Below are 17,860 nucleotides of genomic sequence, written 5' to 3' on the forward strand. Positions count from 1 at the left end.
CTCCTCATCAGGGAAATACAAATCAAAACCACACTCAGATATCACCTCACACCAGAGTGGCCAAAATGAACAAATCAGGAGACTATAGATGCTGGAGAGGATGTGGAGAAATGGGAACCCTCTTGCACTGTTGGTGGGAATGCAAATTGGTGCAGCCACTCTGGAAAACAGTGTGGAGGTTCCTCAAAACATTAAAAACAGACCTACCCTATGACCCAGCAGTAGCACTGCTAGGCATTTACCCAAGGGATACAGGAGTACTAATGCATAGGGGCACGTGAACCCCAATGTTTATAGCAGCACTCTCAACAATAGCCAAATTATGGAAAGAGCCTAAATGTCCATCAACTGATGAATGGATAAAGAAATTGTGGTTTATATACACAATGGAGTACTACGTGGCAATGAGAAAGAATGAAATATGGCCCTTTGTAGCAACGTGGATGGAATTGGACAGTGTGATGCTGAGTGAAATAAGCCATACAGAGAAAGACAGATACCATATGTTTTCACTCTTATGTGGATCCTGAGAAACTTAACAGAAACCCATGGGGCAGGGGAAGAAAGAAAAAAAAAAAAAGAGGTTAGAGTAGGAGAGAGCCAAAGCATAAGAGACTCTCAAAAACTGAGAACAAACTGAGGGTTGAGGGGGGGTGGGAGGGAAGGGAGGGTGGGTGATGGGTATTGAGGAGAGCACCTTTTGGGATGAGCACTGGGTGTTGTATGGAAATCAATCTGACAATAAATTTCAAAAAAAAAAATTTCCCATGTTGAAATTTTCTGGTCCAGAAATATGCAATGGAGCAATCTCAGCACAGGCTTACCAAAAATCAAATAACTAGGCATAATGGAGGACCACTCCTGATGTTTAATACATCAGGCCTTTAATAGGCAATCATACAATCAAAGAAGTAGAACAGCTACGTCAAGTACAGTGTTGTGTAACCTTCAGCACTTGCAGTTTTTAAATTGAAACCACATTTAATATACTCACTGTTTTCTATATATGATGAATCTAACAAAGTAAATAAAGGAGAAAGCCCCTTCACTGAGAAGGCATTGTGAATACACATTTCAGGAGAGAAAGCAGCTAGCCATAGCCTTGTTAAATGCTAGGTAAAGTTCATGTAAATTAAATGCTCATGCTTGGCACTATGTTCTATTTGATCAATACTTAACTAAGGAAAAAAGGCGGGAATCAATACTTTATAATTCTGTCAAGTTCACAGCAACTGAAAATAAAAGGATAAATGGGTAAAGTTACAAAGACAAAAAAGACCATAACCAGGAAGAAAACTGTATTTCTCCTCTTATTTCTCTTGTGGTTTTATGCCATTACACTATCAATTAAATTGACTCAGAGATGTTTCAAAAGAAATCTGAAACATTATCATTTACAAATCTATAGAAATTAACCATATAAACATGATGATGGAGATACCATCTATATGTTCTTTCTTTGACAAAACCCCATTATTCTATGGTTTTCCAGCTGAAGTTCATGTTCCAAGTTCATGATATATCAATTACCTGTTCTGAAAACAAGACAACGGATAACTGTGAAACTGGATCCAGACATAATTAGCTACTCCAGAGGATGCTAGGGAAACTGAAAACCAAGATGTCACCTATTTTCTCTGCCACTATTTTCTGAATAGCACAAATGCAAACTTGGAGGAAAGTTCAAAGCCCAGGGTAAATTTGCCTAATTAAAAGACAGCTGGAGGAAGTTCTATATAAATATTCTTTTGGATACAGAAAAGAGCTATTGTGAGAAAAACCTTACTCTTCATAAGTCAAGACGAAAACTGAGGATAACTCTGTGCTACTAGAATATTAATACTAGCTATCACTTACTGTATGTCAAGCATTTTTCATCTATTATCTCCTTTAAGCCCCCCAAATTCTAAGACTTACAAAATATTACCATTCTTATTATATAGGCAAGGACACTGAAGTTCAGAGAGATTAAGTAACTTGGTCATAGACCTAAGTCTGGGTTTATACACCTAGACTGTGGCAGATCTGGACTCTGGATTCAGATCTACATAATAATGCCAAAGTCCATGTTGCCTTCTACTTCTGCTTCTACATAGTGCAGCAGTTCTCAGCCTTTAGTGCCTGTCATGATCACCTGGGATCTTTTTCAAATACAGATCCATGAGTTTCATCCCGATAGATACTACACCAGCAGGTCTCAGATGGCCCACGAACATCTTTACTTTTAAAAAGTAGTTCAGGTACTTCTGATATACATCAAAGTAGTTGTAGTCATTACTAGAAAGGGGAAAAAAAAAAACCCAATCAAGGCAATCTAGAACTAATTTCATTGTCATTTGTAATATATATTCATCAGTAAATTTACATTTCTAATTATATATTTTGTAGGCATCCATTAAATTATCCTGTTTCTATCAGTGTGATACCCCTAAGCAAATAAGGAGGTTGGAGTAGTATAAGTGATATAGAGCCCAATTTATTATAGAAAGAACATCAACTAGGGATTAACTATTTTCCATCAATAATCTAAAAAATGGACAACAGACATATAGAAGAAGAGAAATATTATTCTAATGTATTAATTTAGCACATATTTTGGATGAGACAGAGAAGAGTAAAACCTTAGAAATAAATAGAAAACAATTTAAAAGAGGTCTGAGCTTAATTTTCAGAATTTTACAATTTATAGAAATGAGATTAGGTATTTTAGATACAACCCTTTCCAAAATGTTTTCTGCTGTTTTTCTGTGGAGAATAAGAAAAAAATTCCACAGTTTAATATTTTTTTTCTGGTAAGTACAGATTTCTCTCAAGAAAATAAGCTAACAGATTATTGTCATGAAAATAAGCTAATATACATCATTATTTTATCCATTCATTATTTACTGAGTATTTACAACATACTAGGCATTTTACTATTTCTACTCTTTTACCGGTTGCATGCTAATAATACATACTTTATGCTCTTATCATTTCTCAACTAGTACTTCTAACTGGACACAAAAAATATAGGGGGGTTATTAGGCCTGTTCTGTATCTATGTGGGTTATCACGTGACCTGAGTTCACATTAATGTTATGTTAGATAATCTACTTTGGCTTGGAACTTGTCTGATGTAGGACTTTACTTATATATGTTTGCAAGAGCCCTCACAAGTTGCTTGGTCCAAACTCCTCATTGTACAGGGGCACCTGGCTGGCTTAGTCAGTAGAGCATGTGACTCTTGAGCTCAGGGTAGTGAGTTTGAGCCCCAGGTTGGGTGTGGAGATTACTCAAAATACATAAATAAGCAACCCATACCTAAGAAAACAAACTCATTATACAGATGAAGACACTGGGATGTAGAGAGGAAGAAGAACTGGATTAAACTATCACCTGTCTGTCCAAATTTGCAGCTCCTTCACAGTCTAGCACTAACCTTGAGAAAAATGGGTAGGTTTTGGGCAGGGCTGCATTGTGGCTTCTGTGGAACCTGGACACTCTTGTCTATGTGGCCCTTCCTCCATAAAAAATCCAAAATTTACGTTCTGTGGCTGCTTTAGTATGAAGACAAATATATTAATGCCATGTGTTAAAACATTTTGTTCAACTTAACACTTTTTTCTTCTGATTTTAAAAGACATTAAAATATTTTCATGGGCCCCTAAGAGTACCAAGGGCTCTGGGTACTCATGGATAAGATGACTCCGGTTTTAGGTCCTTCATTTGACAGTCAACACCAGCTTTATTTTCCTTCAGGTGCCTTGGTTCTGCCACAGGGGACTACACATGTGGCTTCTCTGTTACTCAGGATGTGCTGGCCCCTGAAAGCTCAGTCTTTTTTTTTTTTTTTTTTTTTTTTTTTTTTTTTTAAGCAGGCTACTTCCGTGATTCTCATTCCAACAGCTTTTCAGCACCTAATCCTTCATTCTGAACCAGGCATACCCTTAGAAAACCTGGAGTTATGAATAGAGATCAGGTACAAGCCTCTGGGAATGAAAACAACCTTTAGGGTCCCAAATTGCATTTAAAAGGAAATATTAGGCAGATCACTTCATTGGGATTTACAGTCTTTCACAATATGGCTAGTTATCACCTACAGAGATATCCTTACACTAAGAATATGTATGAGGGTTTTCTGAACTAGATATGAATCTGTTTTCAGTATATTCACAGTGTGAAAAGGCTGTATCATTCATAAGACGAACGAAAGTGTAACTGTATTGCAACCAGGGAAATTCAGTGACTACCTAATCTCCCAATATTTACCCATTTTAAGAAACCTGCCAATTAAAAATGGAATTTATCATTCTCATAGCACTCTGATTGGTTTTACTTTAATGTCTTCAAGAATGAGGCTCAGCTTAAGTCCTAGCCTATCCAGTAACTCAACATTTATCACTTCCCTTATAATCAGCAGTATTTGACTCCTATTTTTGTCACATCTATTATTTTTCTTTAGCTGTTTCTGATGTTTAATTCAACAAATATTATTTTGTGACTACTATATGCCAGGTATGACATGATATATACAAAGATCAGTAAAATAAGACACTGCTCCTGAGGAGCTAAATTCAAGTGTGTGTGTGGGGATAATACAAAATATACTAATACTTAAAACAGGGCAAACAAACAAACATACAAAACAACAACAACAACAAACCAGGGCAAACATACAGGTACAACTATAGGGTACTTATTGTATGAAGGAGGTATCTGGAAGATGTCACACAGGACATAGCATTTGAAATGAGTCTTAGGAAAGACTATTCAGAATTGAAAAAAAGGTGGAAGAGAAACAGCATAGCAAAGACAGAAACAGTAGTGTCAAATATATTTACAAAACAGCAAGAAGTGTAATTTGGTTTAAAACATGCAGTACTAGTTAGTATTAAAAAGTGAAAAGCAAAATTAGGGGCAAAATATAAACAACAAAAAGGAATACTAATATCTGGAACCTCATTTTGTACTTCGTTTGTATTCCCTATAGCCCAGCCCTGTTGTTGGTCATACATACAATATCTGGTAATTGACTTAAGCTGTCAAAAAAAAGCATCAACAAAGTACGATAATCCTTAGGCATCTGCCCAAATGCATCTAATAATTACAGTAAACATATAATGACATAATGCACTTGGAAAAAAGTCCTCCCAAATTTCATTATTAAATAGTTGTAGTTAACAGAGAACAGATTGCAGTGGGGCGGGGGGGGGGGGGGGAGGAGGGAGCAGAATCATTCTAACCCTACCTTTAATATAAATTTGGTAGTTTGAAAATTTCTAGGTGTGCCTGGGTGGTTCAGTTGGTTAAGCTTCTGACTCTTGATCTGGGCTCAGATCATGATCTCACAGTTCTCGGGGTCGAGCCACATGTCGAGCTCTGTGCTAACAGCATGGAGCCTGCTTGGGATTCTCTCTCCCTCTCTCTCTGCCCCTCCCCTGTTCTCTCTCTCTCTCTCTCAAAATAAATAAATAAACTTAAAAGTTCTAGTAGGTCCTACTAATCTCATGGCATTTCTTTCAGCAAAGCTCAGGAGTATGTGAAAAGCTACATACAAGTGGGTTGCAATATAAAAGGAATCTCTAGTGGTTTAGCAAACTCAGTTGACTTTTCATCAAGTCTTCCAACACAGGGGCAAATTTAATTTATTAAAGGAAAACTGTAAGGGCTTCCCAAACAAAGGGAGGCAGCTAAAATTAAAGACAAAGCTTTACTGAGAACAAGTTGCAATTGCATAATCAAACATAACTCAGGGAATTAAAGATGACATCTTCAGTATGAGAAACTGTGCAAATTAAACTGAACTTCAGGATTTTCTTGCAGTAAAAATAAGTTTTTAGGATACAATTTTTATTTTCAGATGTGGGCAAAATATTAGAATTAAAATACACCCATTGATGTAAAATGCCAGATATATATGGAACAGCTAAATATTCGAGCAATAGAATTACTTCACATGAAAAATTATAATGTATGCAGGTACAATGCAACAGCTACTCATTTAATGTTTTAAAAGCTTTGTAATAGAACAATTTGTAATAGAACAATTGTTATACTCCTTTCCTCTCACCATCAATCTATTCACTAACAAGTTTTGAGGATCAATATCTTACACACTCATATAAATTCACTTTTTGAACAAGCACCTCTTCCCCTGTTTAAATAAATATACTGTGAAATTTTAACAAAAACAGCTATTTGCTCTAAGACTAGACTTACATTATGACCTAATGCTACTGCAAATGCTTCTTCAAGAGTGGTCCACAGCCTACATGAATCATATTTCACCCAGGATGCTTGTTTAAGATGCTCTCTCCTTCCTCCAACAATTCTTAGATTTCACCAAGATATAAAAGCATTGCCCTTATCATTGTAATCAGTATTCTCACTTCCATCTTTACCCAGATTAAATTCCATGAACAATCCTGTTTTTCACTTTGCAAACAAACCCCTGTCCCTCCTTTCATCCCTCTAGTAGTAAAATACCAACTCAATCATCAACTTACTGTAAGCCTGATGACCTGGCCTTAGACTTGAGTGGGAAAATAGATCTAATCAGTTCAATCTTATCTCCTCGTCCCTCCCTGCATTCCTCCATTACCTTCTGGAACAAAACTCCTCAAAGAGTACCTTGACTATCTTCTCATCCATTTTCTCCTCAACTACTCCATTCAGGTTTTTGCTCCAACTACTTCACTGATATACTGCTTAAGGCCACCAAGGACTATATTCCCCCAAGGCCACTGACCAATTCTCTATTCTCTCCTTATCCAACCTTAAAGTAGTTGACCACCCTTCCCTCTCCTTTCTGAAATATTTCCTTCTCTAGTTCCTGGAATACCTTACTCTTCTGGTTTTCTTCCTATCTCATTGGCCAGCTCCTTTTCAGCCTGTTTTGTTGGCTTCTTAGATACTACATCTCAGTGTTCCAGTGACCAAGAACATCCCTTAACACTTTTTTCCTCCTCTCCTTATCCATTCTTTTTCCCTAAGTGATTTTATTCAGTTCCAGGGCTTTGGATACCATCTAATCTAGATAGATGCTTATTATTCTCTAATTTTATCTCTAGTCCATAGCTCCCTTTTTAAACTCTAGTCTCTTTTATACAGTTGCCTTTTTAACATCTCCACTTGGATATCTAAGAGCCATCTAACACTTAACAAGATCAACACAGAACTATTAACATCTAATGTCTCCACTTGCAAAGTTGACTAGTGTCAGTGAATAGTCTACCATCCACCCACTTGTTCAATCAAAACCAGCAGGTTTTTTTCCTCTCTGCCCTCTTCTCTAATCCAATCCATCTGTTTACCTCTTATTAGTCCTACCTCCAATATATATTTCAGATCTGACCAGGTTACACTGAGAATGAGTCCCTTTCAAGTGTCTGATGCCAGGTTCTGTGTTGGGTCAACTACACTTTCATGCCTCCTGTCCCTGCCTTCTCCTTGTCAAATCTACATTCACCAGCCTAGTTCAAAGTCTTCATTTGCTCACTTAAACAATTGCTTTAGCTATCTAACTAGCTTTCCTACCTCAAATCTCTCCTCTAAGCAACTCTATTAGTCACTGCTCAAAAACCTTTGGTGGATCCTCAATGTTCACAAAATAAAATGTTATTCCCTTGTTAGGGTATTCAAAACTCCTGATTTTCACTCACCTTATCTTTTCTAGTCATATCTCTCAGTGCATTCCCTTCAATCACCCTCTAATCATGCAGGACTATTTAATCATTTTCCGGACATGACATGTATGGACCTACCCCTAACCTTTGGCTCATGTTATTCCTTCACCCTAGGAACACTCATGGAGTACAGTACTCCTGCACTGAGGAGACTCAGGTAAAAGTTCCAATCCTGCCATGTGTCTGTCCTCTTCGAGTTCTATTCCTCAGAGGTAAAATCAGGACAAAGTGCCAGCCTCAGGATTAAATAAGGATGTAGTCAATAAAGATTAAGAATGTATTTCACAGTTCTTATGAATTCTAAAGGGTACACAAATCTTGCCAAATTCATCTAGATAATAGCTCTACAATTTTACAACCCCACAGTTACTAAGATCTATTTCTGCACATACTTAATACCACTGAATATATCAACTTTAAAAATCTCTGCCAGGGGCAGCTGTGTGGCCCAGCTGGTTAAGCATCCAACTCTTGGTTTTGGCTCAGGTCATGATCTTGAGGTCGCACGAGTTTAACACCCTCCCCCCCCCACCCAGTTGGATTCTGCCCTGGCAACATGGAGTCTGCTTGGGGTTCTCGGTCTGCCTCTCTCTGTCTCCCTCTGCCTCTCCCTTGCACTGTCTCTGTCTCTCTCAAAATAAATAAACTTAAAAAAAAATTTTTTAATCTCTGCCAATCTGGTAGATTAAAACAATTTTACTGTCTTTAGAATTAGTATTTGATAAAATATTCTTTTTTTTTTTTAATTTTTTTTTTTCAACGTTTATTTATTTTTTTTGGGACAGAGAGAGACAGAGCATGAACGGGGGAGGGGCAGAGAGAGAGGGAGACACAGAATCAGAAACAGGCTCCAGGCTCTGAGCCATCAGCCCAGAGCCTGACGCGGGGCTCGAACTCACGGACCGCGAGATCGTGACCTGGCTGAAGTCGGACGCTTAACCGACTGCGCCACCCAGGCGCCCCAAAATATTCTTACTGATAAGAATAAACACATCTCAGAATATTTATTGGCCATTTTCTTTTCTTTGAATTACCTGCTCATACTCTTTGCCCATTTTTCCACTTCCTCCTCCCTTTTTCTTAATATGAATATAAATAATTGCTCTATTTTATGTATGCAAATATTTTTTTAAGTCTGGCACTTATTCATTTAATTTGTTCAAAATATCTTTTGTCATAAAGAAGTTTTTCATTTTGATGTATCTAAACTCATCAAACCTTTTGTCTTTAATGGCTTTTAAGTTTGCAAACGTTTCTTATATTTAGATTTTTATTATATTTAGAATTTATTTTGTGAATGATGTTAAAGATTTAATATTTTTTTCTAAATGCATATCCTTTATTGAATAGTCCATCCTTTAAATATTGATTTAAAATACATTTACTGTACACTTAGATTGGGAGACATACATGATAAATGGGTCTATTTCAGAATCTATTATTGATCTAGCTGTCTTTCCTTATACCAGAACCATGTTGCTGCATGTTATTGAAAGCTTATTAAGGGCATTACTGAGATAAATGCACAGTTTTCTCCTCTAATAAAATTAAGAAAGTAAATGATGCAAGTAGATTTTTTAATGCTGAACCACCCTTGCATTCCTGGGATAAATTCTACATAAATAATACATTGGTAAATTCAATTTGCCAGTATTTTATTTATGATTTTTAAGTCTTGTCTCCAGAAGAGAGATAGGTCTACAAGTGGTGTTTTTTGTTTTTTGTATGTCTCTCTTTGGTTTGGGTTACATTTAGCATCATAAAATCAGTTGGATAGGGTCTTATCTTTTTTAATAAAGCATGCAAGTTTACCTAAGATTTCCTTAAAGGTTTCTTAGAACTCAGCTGTAAAACTTGGGTCATATCTTTAAATTTCTTTTCAATTTATTTCCATAATAATTAATTAAAAGGTTTTTACCTCTTCTGGTGGCAATTTGAGTAAATCATGTATTTCTGAAAATTACCCATTGAATCTAGGCTTTCATATTTTATTAGAATAAACTTATATAGAGAGCTCTTATACAAATCTGTGTCTGTAGTGACGCTTTCTTTTTAATTTCTAATATTGATCAGTATTCTTTTGTTTTCTCTTTCAGACTTGCCTAGATTTACCTATTTTATAGATTTTTTTTATTAATCATTCAACACTGCTATTAGATTTCTGCTTTCATCCTTATTGATTTGGACCTTTGTTTTCTTTGATTTTTATCATTCTTTAAAAAAAATCTTTAACTCAATTGTTCATTTATTTTAAGCAAGTAACTTAATTTTTATAAAATGAAACATGCTTCTATAAAAAATTTAAGTAATACATCCAAGTACAAAGTAGTAAGCAACAAACTAACATCCCATTATCCAGAAGGAAAAAGTGTTAACATGAGTTGATATCATTCCAATTATCTCTCTAAGCACAAACAGAGATGAATGGATAACTCCACATCTCTCAATTTACCTTTTTCCTTCTCAATTCTCTGTCCTTCCTTTTAAACTGTTCTTAACTTCAAAAGGCTCTAACATTTTCTTTTTTAAATGAATGCAGTGCCATTCTGCAGGTCTCTGAAGATATTATATTAATTCTAAAGTTCTTTTTTGCTTTCCCTATTAACTCTGATTCCTTAGGTCCTTCCCTTTGTACAGTTTGGTACCTTCCTTCATATATTAGTTTTCTTTGAATATTTTGTGATTTTGGGTATGGGCTCATCTTTTGTTTAGCAACATTTTTTCTTTTATTTTCTTCTTTTAGGAAAGGGACAAAATTTTCCACCAGGTAGTAAACATGGGTAACTAGTATTTGGGGGCTCCCTATCTTTTCTAGATATTGACAACATTGGGGCACTGCTATGGTTTTTAAAGCAACCACAATGCCTGGTTTTGCATCATACATACCAAAAGAAGAATGAAGGTGAAGAGAGGTAGATTCATATGTCTGCTTGTCCAGCAGGGTACATATAAAGCAGCTCTATAGTCATATATTTTATTGTATTATGTTCCTGTTTGTGGTTCACATTATGGTTCTCACCCACACTGCAATCCCATTTTTTAAGCGTTCTTCATAATTTCTGGCCAGTTTTACTCTTTTTGTTTCCTTTCCCAGTTGTGTTCAATTGATACTGTATATTTTTGGAAGGGGAAGGAAGGATTATTTTTAAAACTGTGAAGTAGCAAAGGGAAGCTTCAGCATGTTCTCAGTATACCACCTACCACTGAGGTTTCAAATAGATATGTTTTAGCAGAGATAAATGGGCAACATTGCACACACTTTTAAAGGAAAACATGTTCTTTACTATGCTCTCCGTTCTACTGGTATAGTCTTATAATAGTAAGCACAGGATACTACTCAGTGGTTTCCAACCCTAGATGCACATTATAAACCCGGGAGAGCTGCTCCAATATTAAAGTCTAATCCCAGAAATTCCACTTTAATTGGATGGAGTGACAACCACTGGTATAGTGGAAAAACTACAGGTTTTAGGATCGACAAATTTGAGTTCAAATCACCACTTACTCTGCTCTGTGACTTTAGGCAAGAAATAATTTTTTGAGACTTTGTTTCATCTGTAAATTGGGTTTACAAGATGGTAGTGAGGATTAGAGATAATGTAAGAAGAGAGACTGGCACCATGCAAGGCAAATAACAAATGCTTAATAAAGGCTGGCTCTCCTAAAGCCACTTCTAAGTAAAGTAGGCAAAAATCACACCACTTAAAAACATATCAAGGAAAACAAGACATCCCTTCATATACTAAAATCTTACAATGACTAAATTTAATTCCAGATGTCACAGAACTTCATAGGAGACAGGCCAGATATTCCAATCTGAAAGAGATTATGGAATTTACAGTGTTCCTGTCACATTTTATTACCCCCTGGGCTCTTTTATCATCCTTACTTCAATGCATTTCTTTTCAAGAGACTACTCTCAAGGCTATTACAAGATTTCTGAGCCATTCTCCAATTCTGTATTTCAATATCTGAGAGTAAAAATGCTAATAATGGCAACCTCATTTTTTATTTGTTTGTACTAGTTCAAATGTTTTGTGAGAAATGGATGAGCACTTTGAAATTGCAGGAAATGAGTAGAACAACTAGAAAGCTGTGTGGGATCCAGGAATTAAAGCAACTGTAGTGTGTCTGATGCATAAAATAATCCAACCTTAATTACATCCAGGTGGAGACAGCTCCACTTTCAGGGATGCTTAGATGATGGGCCAAACACAATGATACCCATTTGCTGACAAGGAAATGTGCGTATCTTCACCATTTGTGTCATCCAGAAGCACAAGTATGCACTCAGCATAACATAACTTCTTCATAATATTCAACTGACTTCTTTAAGAAGTTTTAACCCATGCGTAAATACAGTTATAATTATTTATCTTCAACAATAAAGAAAATTTATTTTCTCCTGGTTCTTTAAAATATTTAAATGTTCACAAATTCCTAATGTTCATATACATTATATGATAGTTCTTAATTTTTCAAACCTTTACTATAAAAGTAGACCCACAGAAGGACTAACAGCTAAGGCACCGGGGGCCTGATTTCTGCTGTAAACAATACACATTTACACAGTAAATTATCTGCCAATGATTTTTAACATAAAAGACCCCCTCAAAAACAAATCCTATGGCCAAAAGCACATGGAAAAGTATTCAATGTCATTAGTCATCAGTGAAAAGCAAGTTAAAATTCCCATAAAATACCACTACTTACTAAAATGGGTAAAATGATACATTGCAACAATACCAAATAGTGGCAATGATGTGGAGTAACTGGATTTATAATACCTAAAAGTGAGAGTAAAAAGCACAATAAAGGACATGTATGCAAAACCTATAGCTAATATTATCTTCAAAGGTGTAAGACTGAAACCTTCCCCCTAAGATCAAGAACAAGACAAGGATTGCCATTTTCACTACTTCTTTCTATTCAATACTGTCCTGGAAGTTCTAGCCAGGGCAATTGGGCAAGGAAGAAAAAAAAAAAAAAAACCCAAACTGAAAAAGGGGGAAGTAAAATTATCTTTACTTATAGATCACATGATCTTATTAACAGAAAATTCTAAAGAAAATACAAACACCTTTGGAGCTAATAAACAAATTTAGCCAAGTTACATGATACAAGATCAACACATAAAAATCAATTGTGTTTTTATATACTGAACATGAACATGGAAACGAATTAAGAAAACAATTCCATTTACAATAGCATCAAAAAAACTTACAAATAAGTTTATCCAAGGAAGTGAAAAACTATAAAACATTAATGAAATGAAAAGAAACCTAAATAAACTTTTAAAACTCCCACGTTCATGGATTGAAAAACTTAATATTGTAAAAATGGCAATATCCTCCAATTCATCTAGTGATTCAAGGCAATCCATATCAGAATCTCAATTGCCCTTTATGTAGAAATTGACAAGCTGATTGCACAAATCACATGGAATTGGGGCAGCTGGGTGGTTTAGTTGGTTAAGTGTCTGCCTTTGGCTGAAGTCATGATCTCAAGGCACATGAGTTTGAGCCCCACATTGGGCTCTCTGCTGTCAGCATGGAGCCTGCTTGGGATCCTCTGTCCCCCCCCCCCTCCCCTCCCCCCGCTCTGTCCCTGCCCCTCCCCTCCCTGCTCCCCTGCTCACATGCATGTGCTCTCTCTTTCAAAAAATAAATAAACATTAAAAAAATTCATATGGAATTGGAAGGGACCCTGAATAACCAAGAAAATCCTGAAAAAGAAAAAAAAGTTGGAAAACTCACACTTCCCAAATTTGAAAATTATTATAAAGCTACAGTAATCAAAATAACATGGTACTAGCACAAGGACAGACAAATGGAATAGAACTGGAAGTCCAGAAATAAACCCCTACATCTATGGTCAAATGAGTTTTGACAAGGGTGCTAAGACCATTCAGTGGGGTAAAAAATGATCTCTTCAACAAATGGTGCTGGTACAATTAATATAGACATGTAAAAGAATGAAGTTGGACTCCCTACTTCACTTCATATACAAAAATTAACTCAAAATTGATCAATGACCTAAATGTTGGCACTAAAACTATAAAAATTTTAGAAGATAACATGGGGGGAAACTTCAGTATTTTGGATTTGGCAATGAATGCTTAGATATAACATCAAAAGCACAAGCAATGAATGAAAATATAGACATATTAGGCTCTTTCAAAATTAAAAACTTTTAGGGTACTTGGGTGGCTCAGTCAGTTTAAGAGACCAACTTGTCCCTCCTGTTCTCTCTCTCTCTCAAAGTAAGTAAAATAACTTCAAAAAAAGTTAAAACCTTTTGTGCATCAAAAGACACCACTAAGAATATAAAAAGACAACCTACAGAATGAGAGAAAATACTTGTATATCACATATCTGATAAAACACTTTTATCTAGGAGATATAAATAACTCACAACTCAACAACAAAAGACAAAGAACCCAATTAAAAATGTGCAAAGAGGGGCGCCTGGGTGGCGCAGTCGGTTAAGCGTCCGACTTCAGCCAGGTCACGATCTCGCGGTCTGTGAGTTCGAGCCCCGCGTCAGGCTCTGGGCTGATGGCTCAGAGCCTGGAACCTGCTTCCGATTCTGTGTCTCCCTCTCTCTCTGCCCCTCCCCCGTTCATGCTCTGTCTCTCTCTGTCCCAAAAAATAAATAAATGTTGAAAAAAAAATTAAAAAAAAAATGTGCAAAGGACTTGAGTTTATTTCCCCCCCAAAAAAGATAAAAAATGGCCAACAAGCAAACAAAAAGGTACTCAACATCATTGGTCATAAGTAAAATGCAAATCAAGACCACAATGAGATAAAACATTAATCCACTAGGATGACCATAACCATCAAAATGAAAAATAACAAGAATTTGTAAGGATGCAGATCTCATACACTGCTGGTGAGACTATAACATGGTACAGCTCCTGTGGAAAACACTGTAGCAGTCCCTCAAGCTTTTAAACATGGAACTGCCACAAAATCTAGCAATGCTACTGCTAGGTGTATGCGCAAAGGAACTGAAAAGAGGAACTCAAAACAGATACGTGTAAGTAAATGTTCATAGCAGCATTATTCCCAACAGCCAAAAGGTGGTGGAAGCAACCCAGTGTCACTGACAGATGAATGGATAAACAAAATGTACCATAAATACATGATGGACTACTATTCAGCTGTAAAAATGAAATCTCAGTACATGCTACAACATGAATGAAACTTGAAAACATTATTCTAATAAAAGAAGCCATATACAACCAGTCACATATTGTATGATTCCATTCATATGAAACACTGAGAATAGGTAAAACCATACAAATAGAAAACTGATTAGGGGTTGATAGGAGATGGGGGAAAGTAAGTTAGAGGATAACTGCTTAATGGATAAGGGATTTCCTTTGGGGGTGATGAAAATGTTTTGGAACTTGATAGAGGTGGAGATTGCACAACATTGTGTATGTATTAAATGCCATTAAATTGTGACTTTAAAATGATTATTTTTGTTATGTCCATTTTTTACCTCAATAAAAATAAATAAATAAGAAAAATTTCTGGTACTTCTTATAAATAAAATCATTAAAAGTATTCTGGGTCTTGTCCAAAGAGGACACACAAAGTAAAAAAGATTAAGAAATTATAAGAAGCAAATGATTATAGTTCCATTACAAAAAAAAAAATTACTTTTTATTTCACTTAGGAAAATATAAGAAAAAAATACCCTGGGGAATAAACCACCAGTAACCATATAAATATTGTTATATTTAATTTTCCATAGAACTGCTCTTATAGATCTTTTGGTTGGATATAGGAATTTTTCTTGGCTCTAAAACTTCACTCTAGTAATAGTAAAAGAATGAAGAACAAGAGAAGAGATAGACTCAGATGACAAATTCAATGAACTTTTAGAAGCTGGAAAGAAGGTAAATGGATTCAAGTCTTTGCTCAAATGTCCCCTTATCAATGAGTCCTATATTTACTAACCTATTTAAAATTTCAACACCAGTCTACCACTTCCAATCCCACTATCATACTATATTTTTGCCCACAGGAGATTATCACCTACTAATGGGTAATGCGACTTAATTGTTAGCTTTATTGTTGATGTTTGTTTCCCCCTGCCAGAACATATGCTCCATAAAAGCAAGCAGTTTTGTCTGTTTTGTTCATTAAGGAACCCTCAGTGCCTACAACTGTGCTTAGCACCCTGTGAGTACCAAATAAATATTCATTGAGAGAATAATGTAAATTAACAGATCAGAGAAAACTGAAGCTAAGCACCTGAGGGGGTGGGGGGGTGGGGGGAGAGGGAAAAGCCAATCAGAATCCTGTCAGAATCTGTGGGCAAGGGCATGTTGTAGAAATGGAAATAAGAGATTGGTTCAATGTATTAATAATAGAGACTCATAATATTCAAAATATCCAGGGTATCCAAAATTACTTGGTAAGTGAAGAACCCCATGGGAAAAAACAATCAACAGATGACAATTACAAGATGACAAAAATGGTAGAAATATCTGACAAAGACATTAAAGTGGATATTAAGAAAATACTTGATCATGTAAGGGTAAAAGCTCTTGAATCAAAAGGAAAGCTAGAAAGTCACAGCAAAGAAACAGAAGGTATAATCAATGGGCAATTTTAGAACTGAAAAATACATTTTATTTATTTTATTATATTTTATTTTAATTCCAGTATAGTTAACATACAGTGTTATACCACCTTCAGGTGTACAATATAGTGACTCAACAATTCCATATATCACCCAGTGTTCATCACCACAAGTGCACTCCTTAATCCCAATTGCCTATTTCACCCATTGACCCCTTTTGTAACCATCAGTTTGTTCTCTATAGTTAAGAGTCTGTTTCCTCAGGTCCTTTGTTTTGTTTCTTCAATTCTATATTTCAGTTAAATCATATGGTATTTGGTATTTGTCTTTCTCTGGCTTATTTTGCTTAGCATTATATTCTCTAGCTCCATCCATGTGGTTGCAAAAGGCAAGGTTTTACTCTTTGTTATGGCTTAATAATATTCCACCGTGTATATGTGCATATGTATGTATATATATATATGTGTGTGTGTGTGTGTGTGTATATGTGTGTATATATATATATATATATATATACACATATACACACACACATACACATACATATGTATCACATTTTCTTTACCCATTCATCAGTTAATGGACACTTGGGCTGCTTCCATAATTTGCCTACTGTAAATAATGCTGCTTTAAACATCAGAGTGCATGTATCTCTTTGAATTAGTGTTTTTGTATTTTTTTGGGTAAATGCCCAGTAGTATGATTACCAGATCATAGGGTAGCTCTATTTTTAACTTTCTGAGGAAACTCCACACTGTTTTCCACAGTGGCTGCACCAGTTTGCATTCCCACCAACGGTGCAAGAGGGTTCCTTTTACTCCACATCCTTGCCAATACACGCTGTTTATTGTGTTGTTGATTTTAGCCATTCTGATGGGTGTGAGGTGATATAAGATTGTAGTTTTCATTTGCATATCCCTGATGATGAGTAATTTTGAGCATCTTTTCATGTGTTTGCTGACCATCTGGATGTCTTCTTTGGAGAAATGTCCATTCATTCCTTCCACCCATTTTTAAATTGGGTTGTTTTTTGGGTGTTGATATGTAGAAGTTCTTCATATATGTTGGATACTAACACTTTATAGGATATGTCATTTGCAAATACTTTCTCCCATCAGTAGGTTGCCTTTCAGTTTTGTTGTTTCCTTCATTGTGCAGAGCTTTTTATTTTGATGTAGTCCCAATACCTTATTTTTGTTTTTGTTTCCCTTGCCTCAGGAGACAGATCTAGAAAAATGTTGCTATGGCCAATGTCAGAGGAATTACTGCCTGTGCTCTCTTCTAGGAATATTACGGTTTCAGGTCTCACATTTAGGTTTTTAATCCATTTGAATTTATTTTTGTGTATGGTTAAAGAAACTCGTTCAGTTTCATTCTTTTGCATGTACCTGTCCACCAACATTTGTTGAAGAGACTGTCTTTTTACCATTGGATATTCTTTCCTGCTTGTCAACAATTAATTGACTATATAATTGTGGGTTTATTTCAGAGCTTTCTATTCTGTTCCACTGATCTATGTGTCTATTTTTGTGCCAGCACCATACTGTTTTGATTACTAAATCTTTGTAATGTAACTTAAAGTCTGAAATTTTGGTACCTTC

The 17,860-nt window shown here is 35.7% G+C and overlaps 1 protein-coding gene across 8 annotated transcripts in view; it reads right to left on the reverse strand.

The window, feature by feature from the left end:
* The window catches only part of PEAK1 (pseudopodium enriched atypical kinase 1), a 316,915-nt gene that overhangs the window by 123,417 nt on the left and 175,638 nt on the right, over window positions 1-17,860 (reverse strand). The window contains exon 1 of one of the 8 annotated variants that reach the window (XM_047862947.1): window positions 2,135-2,256. The exons of the other annotated variants lie outside the window; for them this stretch is intronic. The gene's annotated coding sequence lies outside the window, so the exon portion shown is untranslated. Of the gene's footprint in view, window positions 1-2,134; window positions 2,257-17,860 lie in introns of those variants that run through there. 8 annotated transcript variants of the gene reach the window in all.

Source organism: Prionailurus viverrinus, chromosome B3 (genome assembly GCF_022837055.1).
Source record: "Prionailurus viverrinus isolate Anna chromosome B3, UM_Priviv_1.0, whole genome shotgun sequence".
NCBI lineage: Eukaryota > Metazoa > Chordata > Mammalia > Carnivora > Felidae > Prionailurus > Prionailurus viverrinus.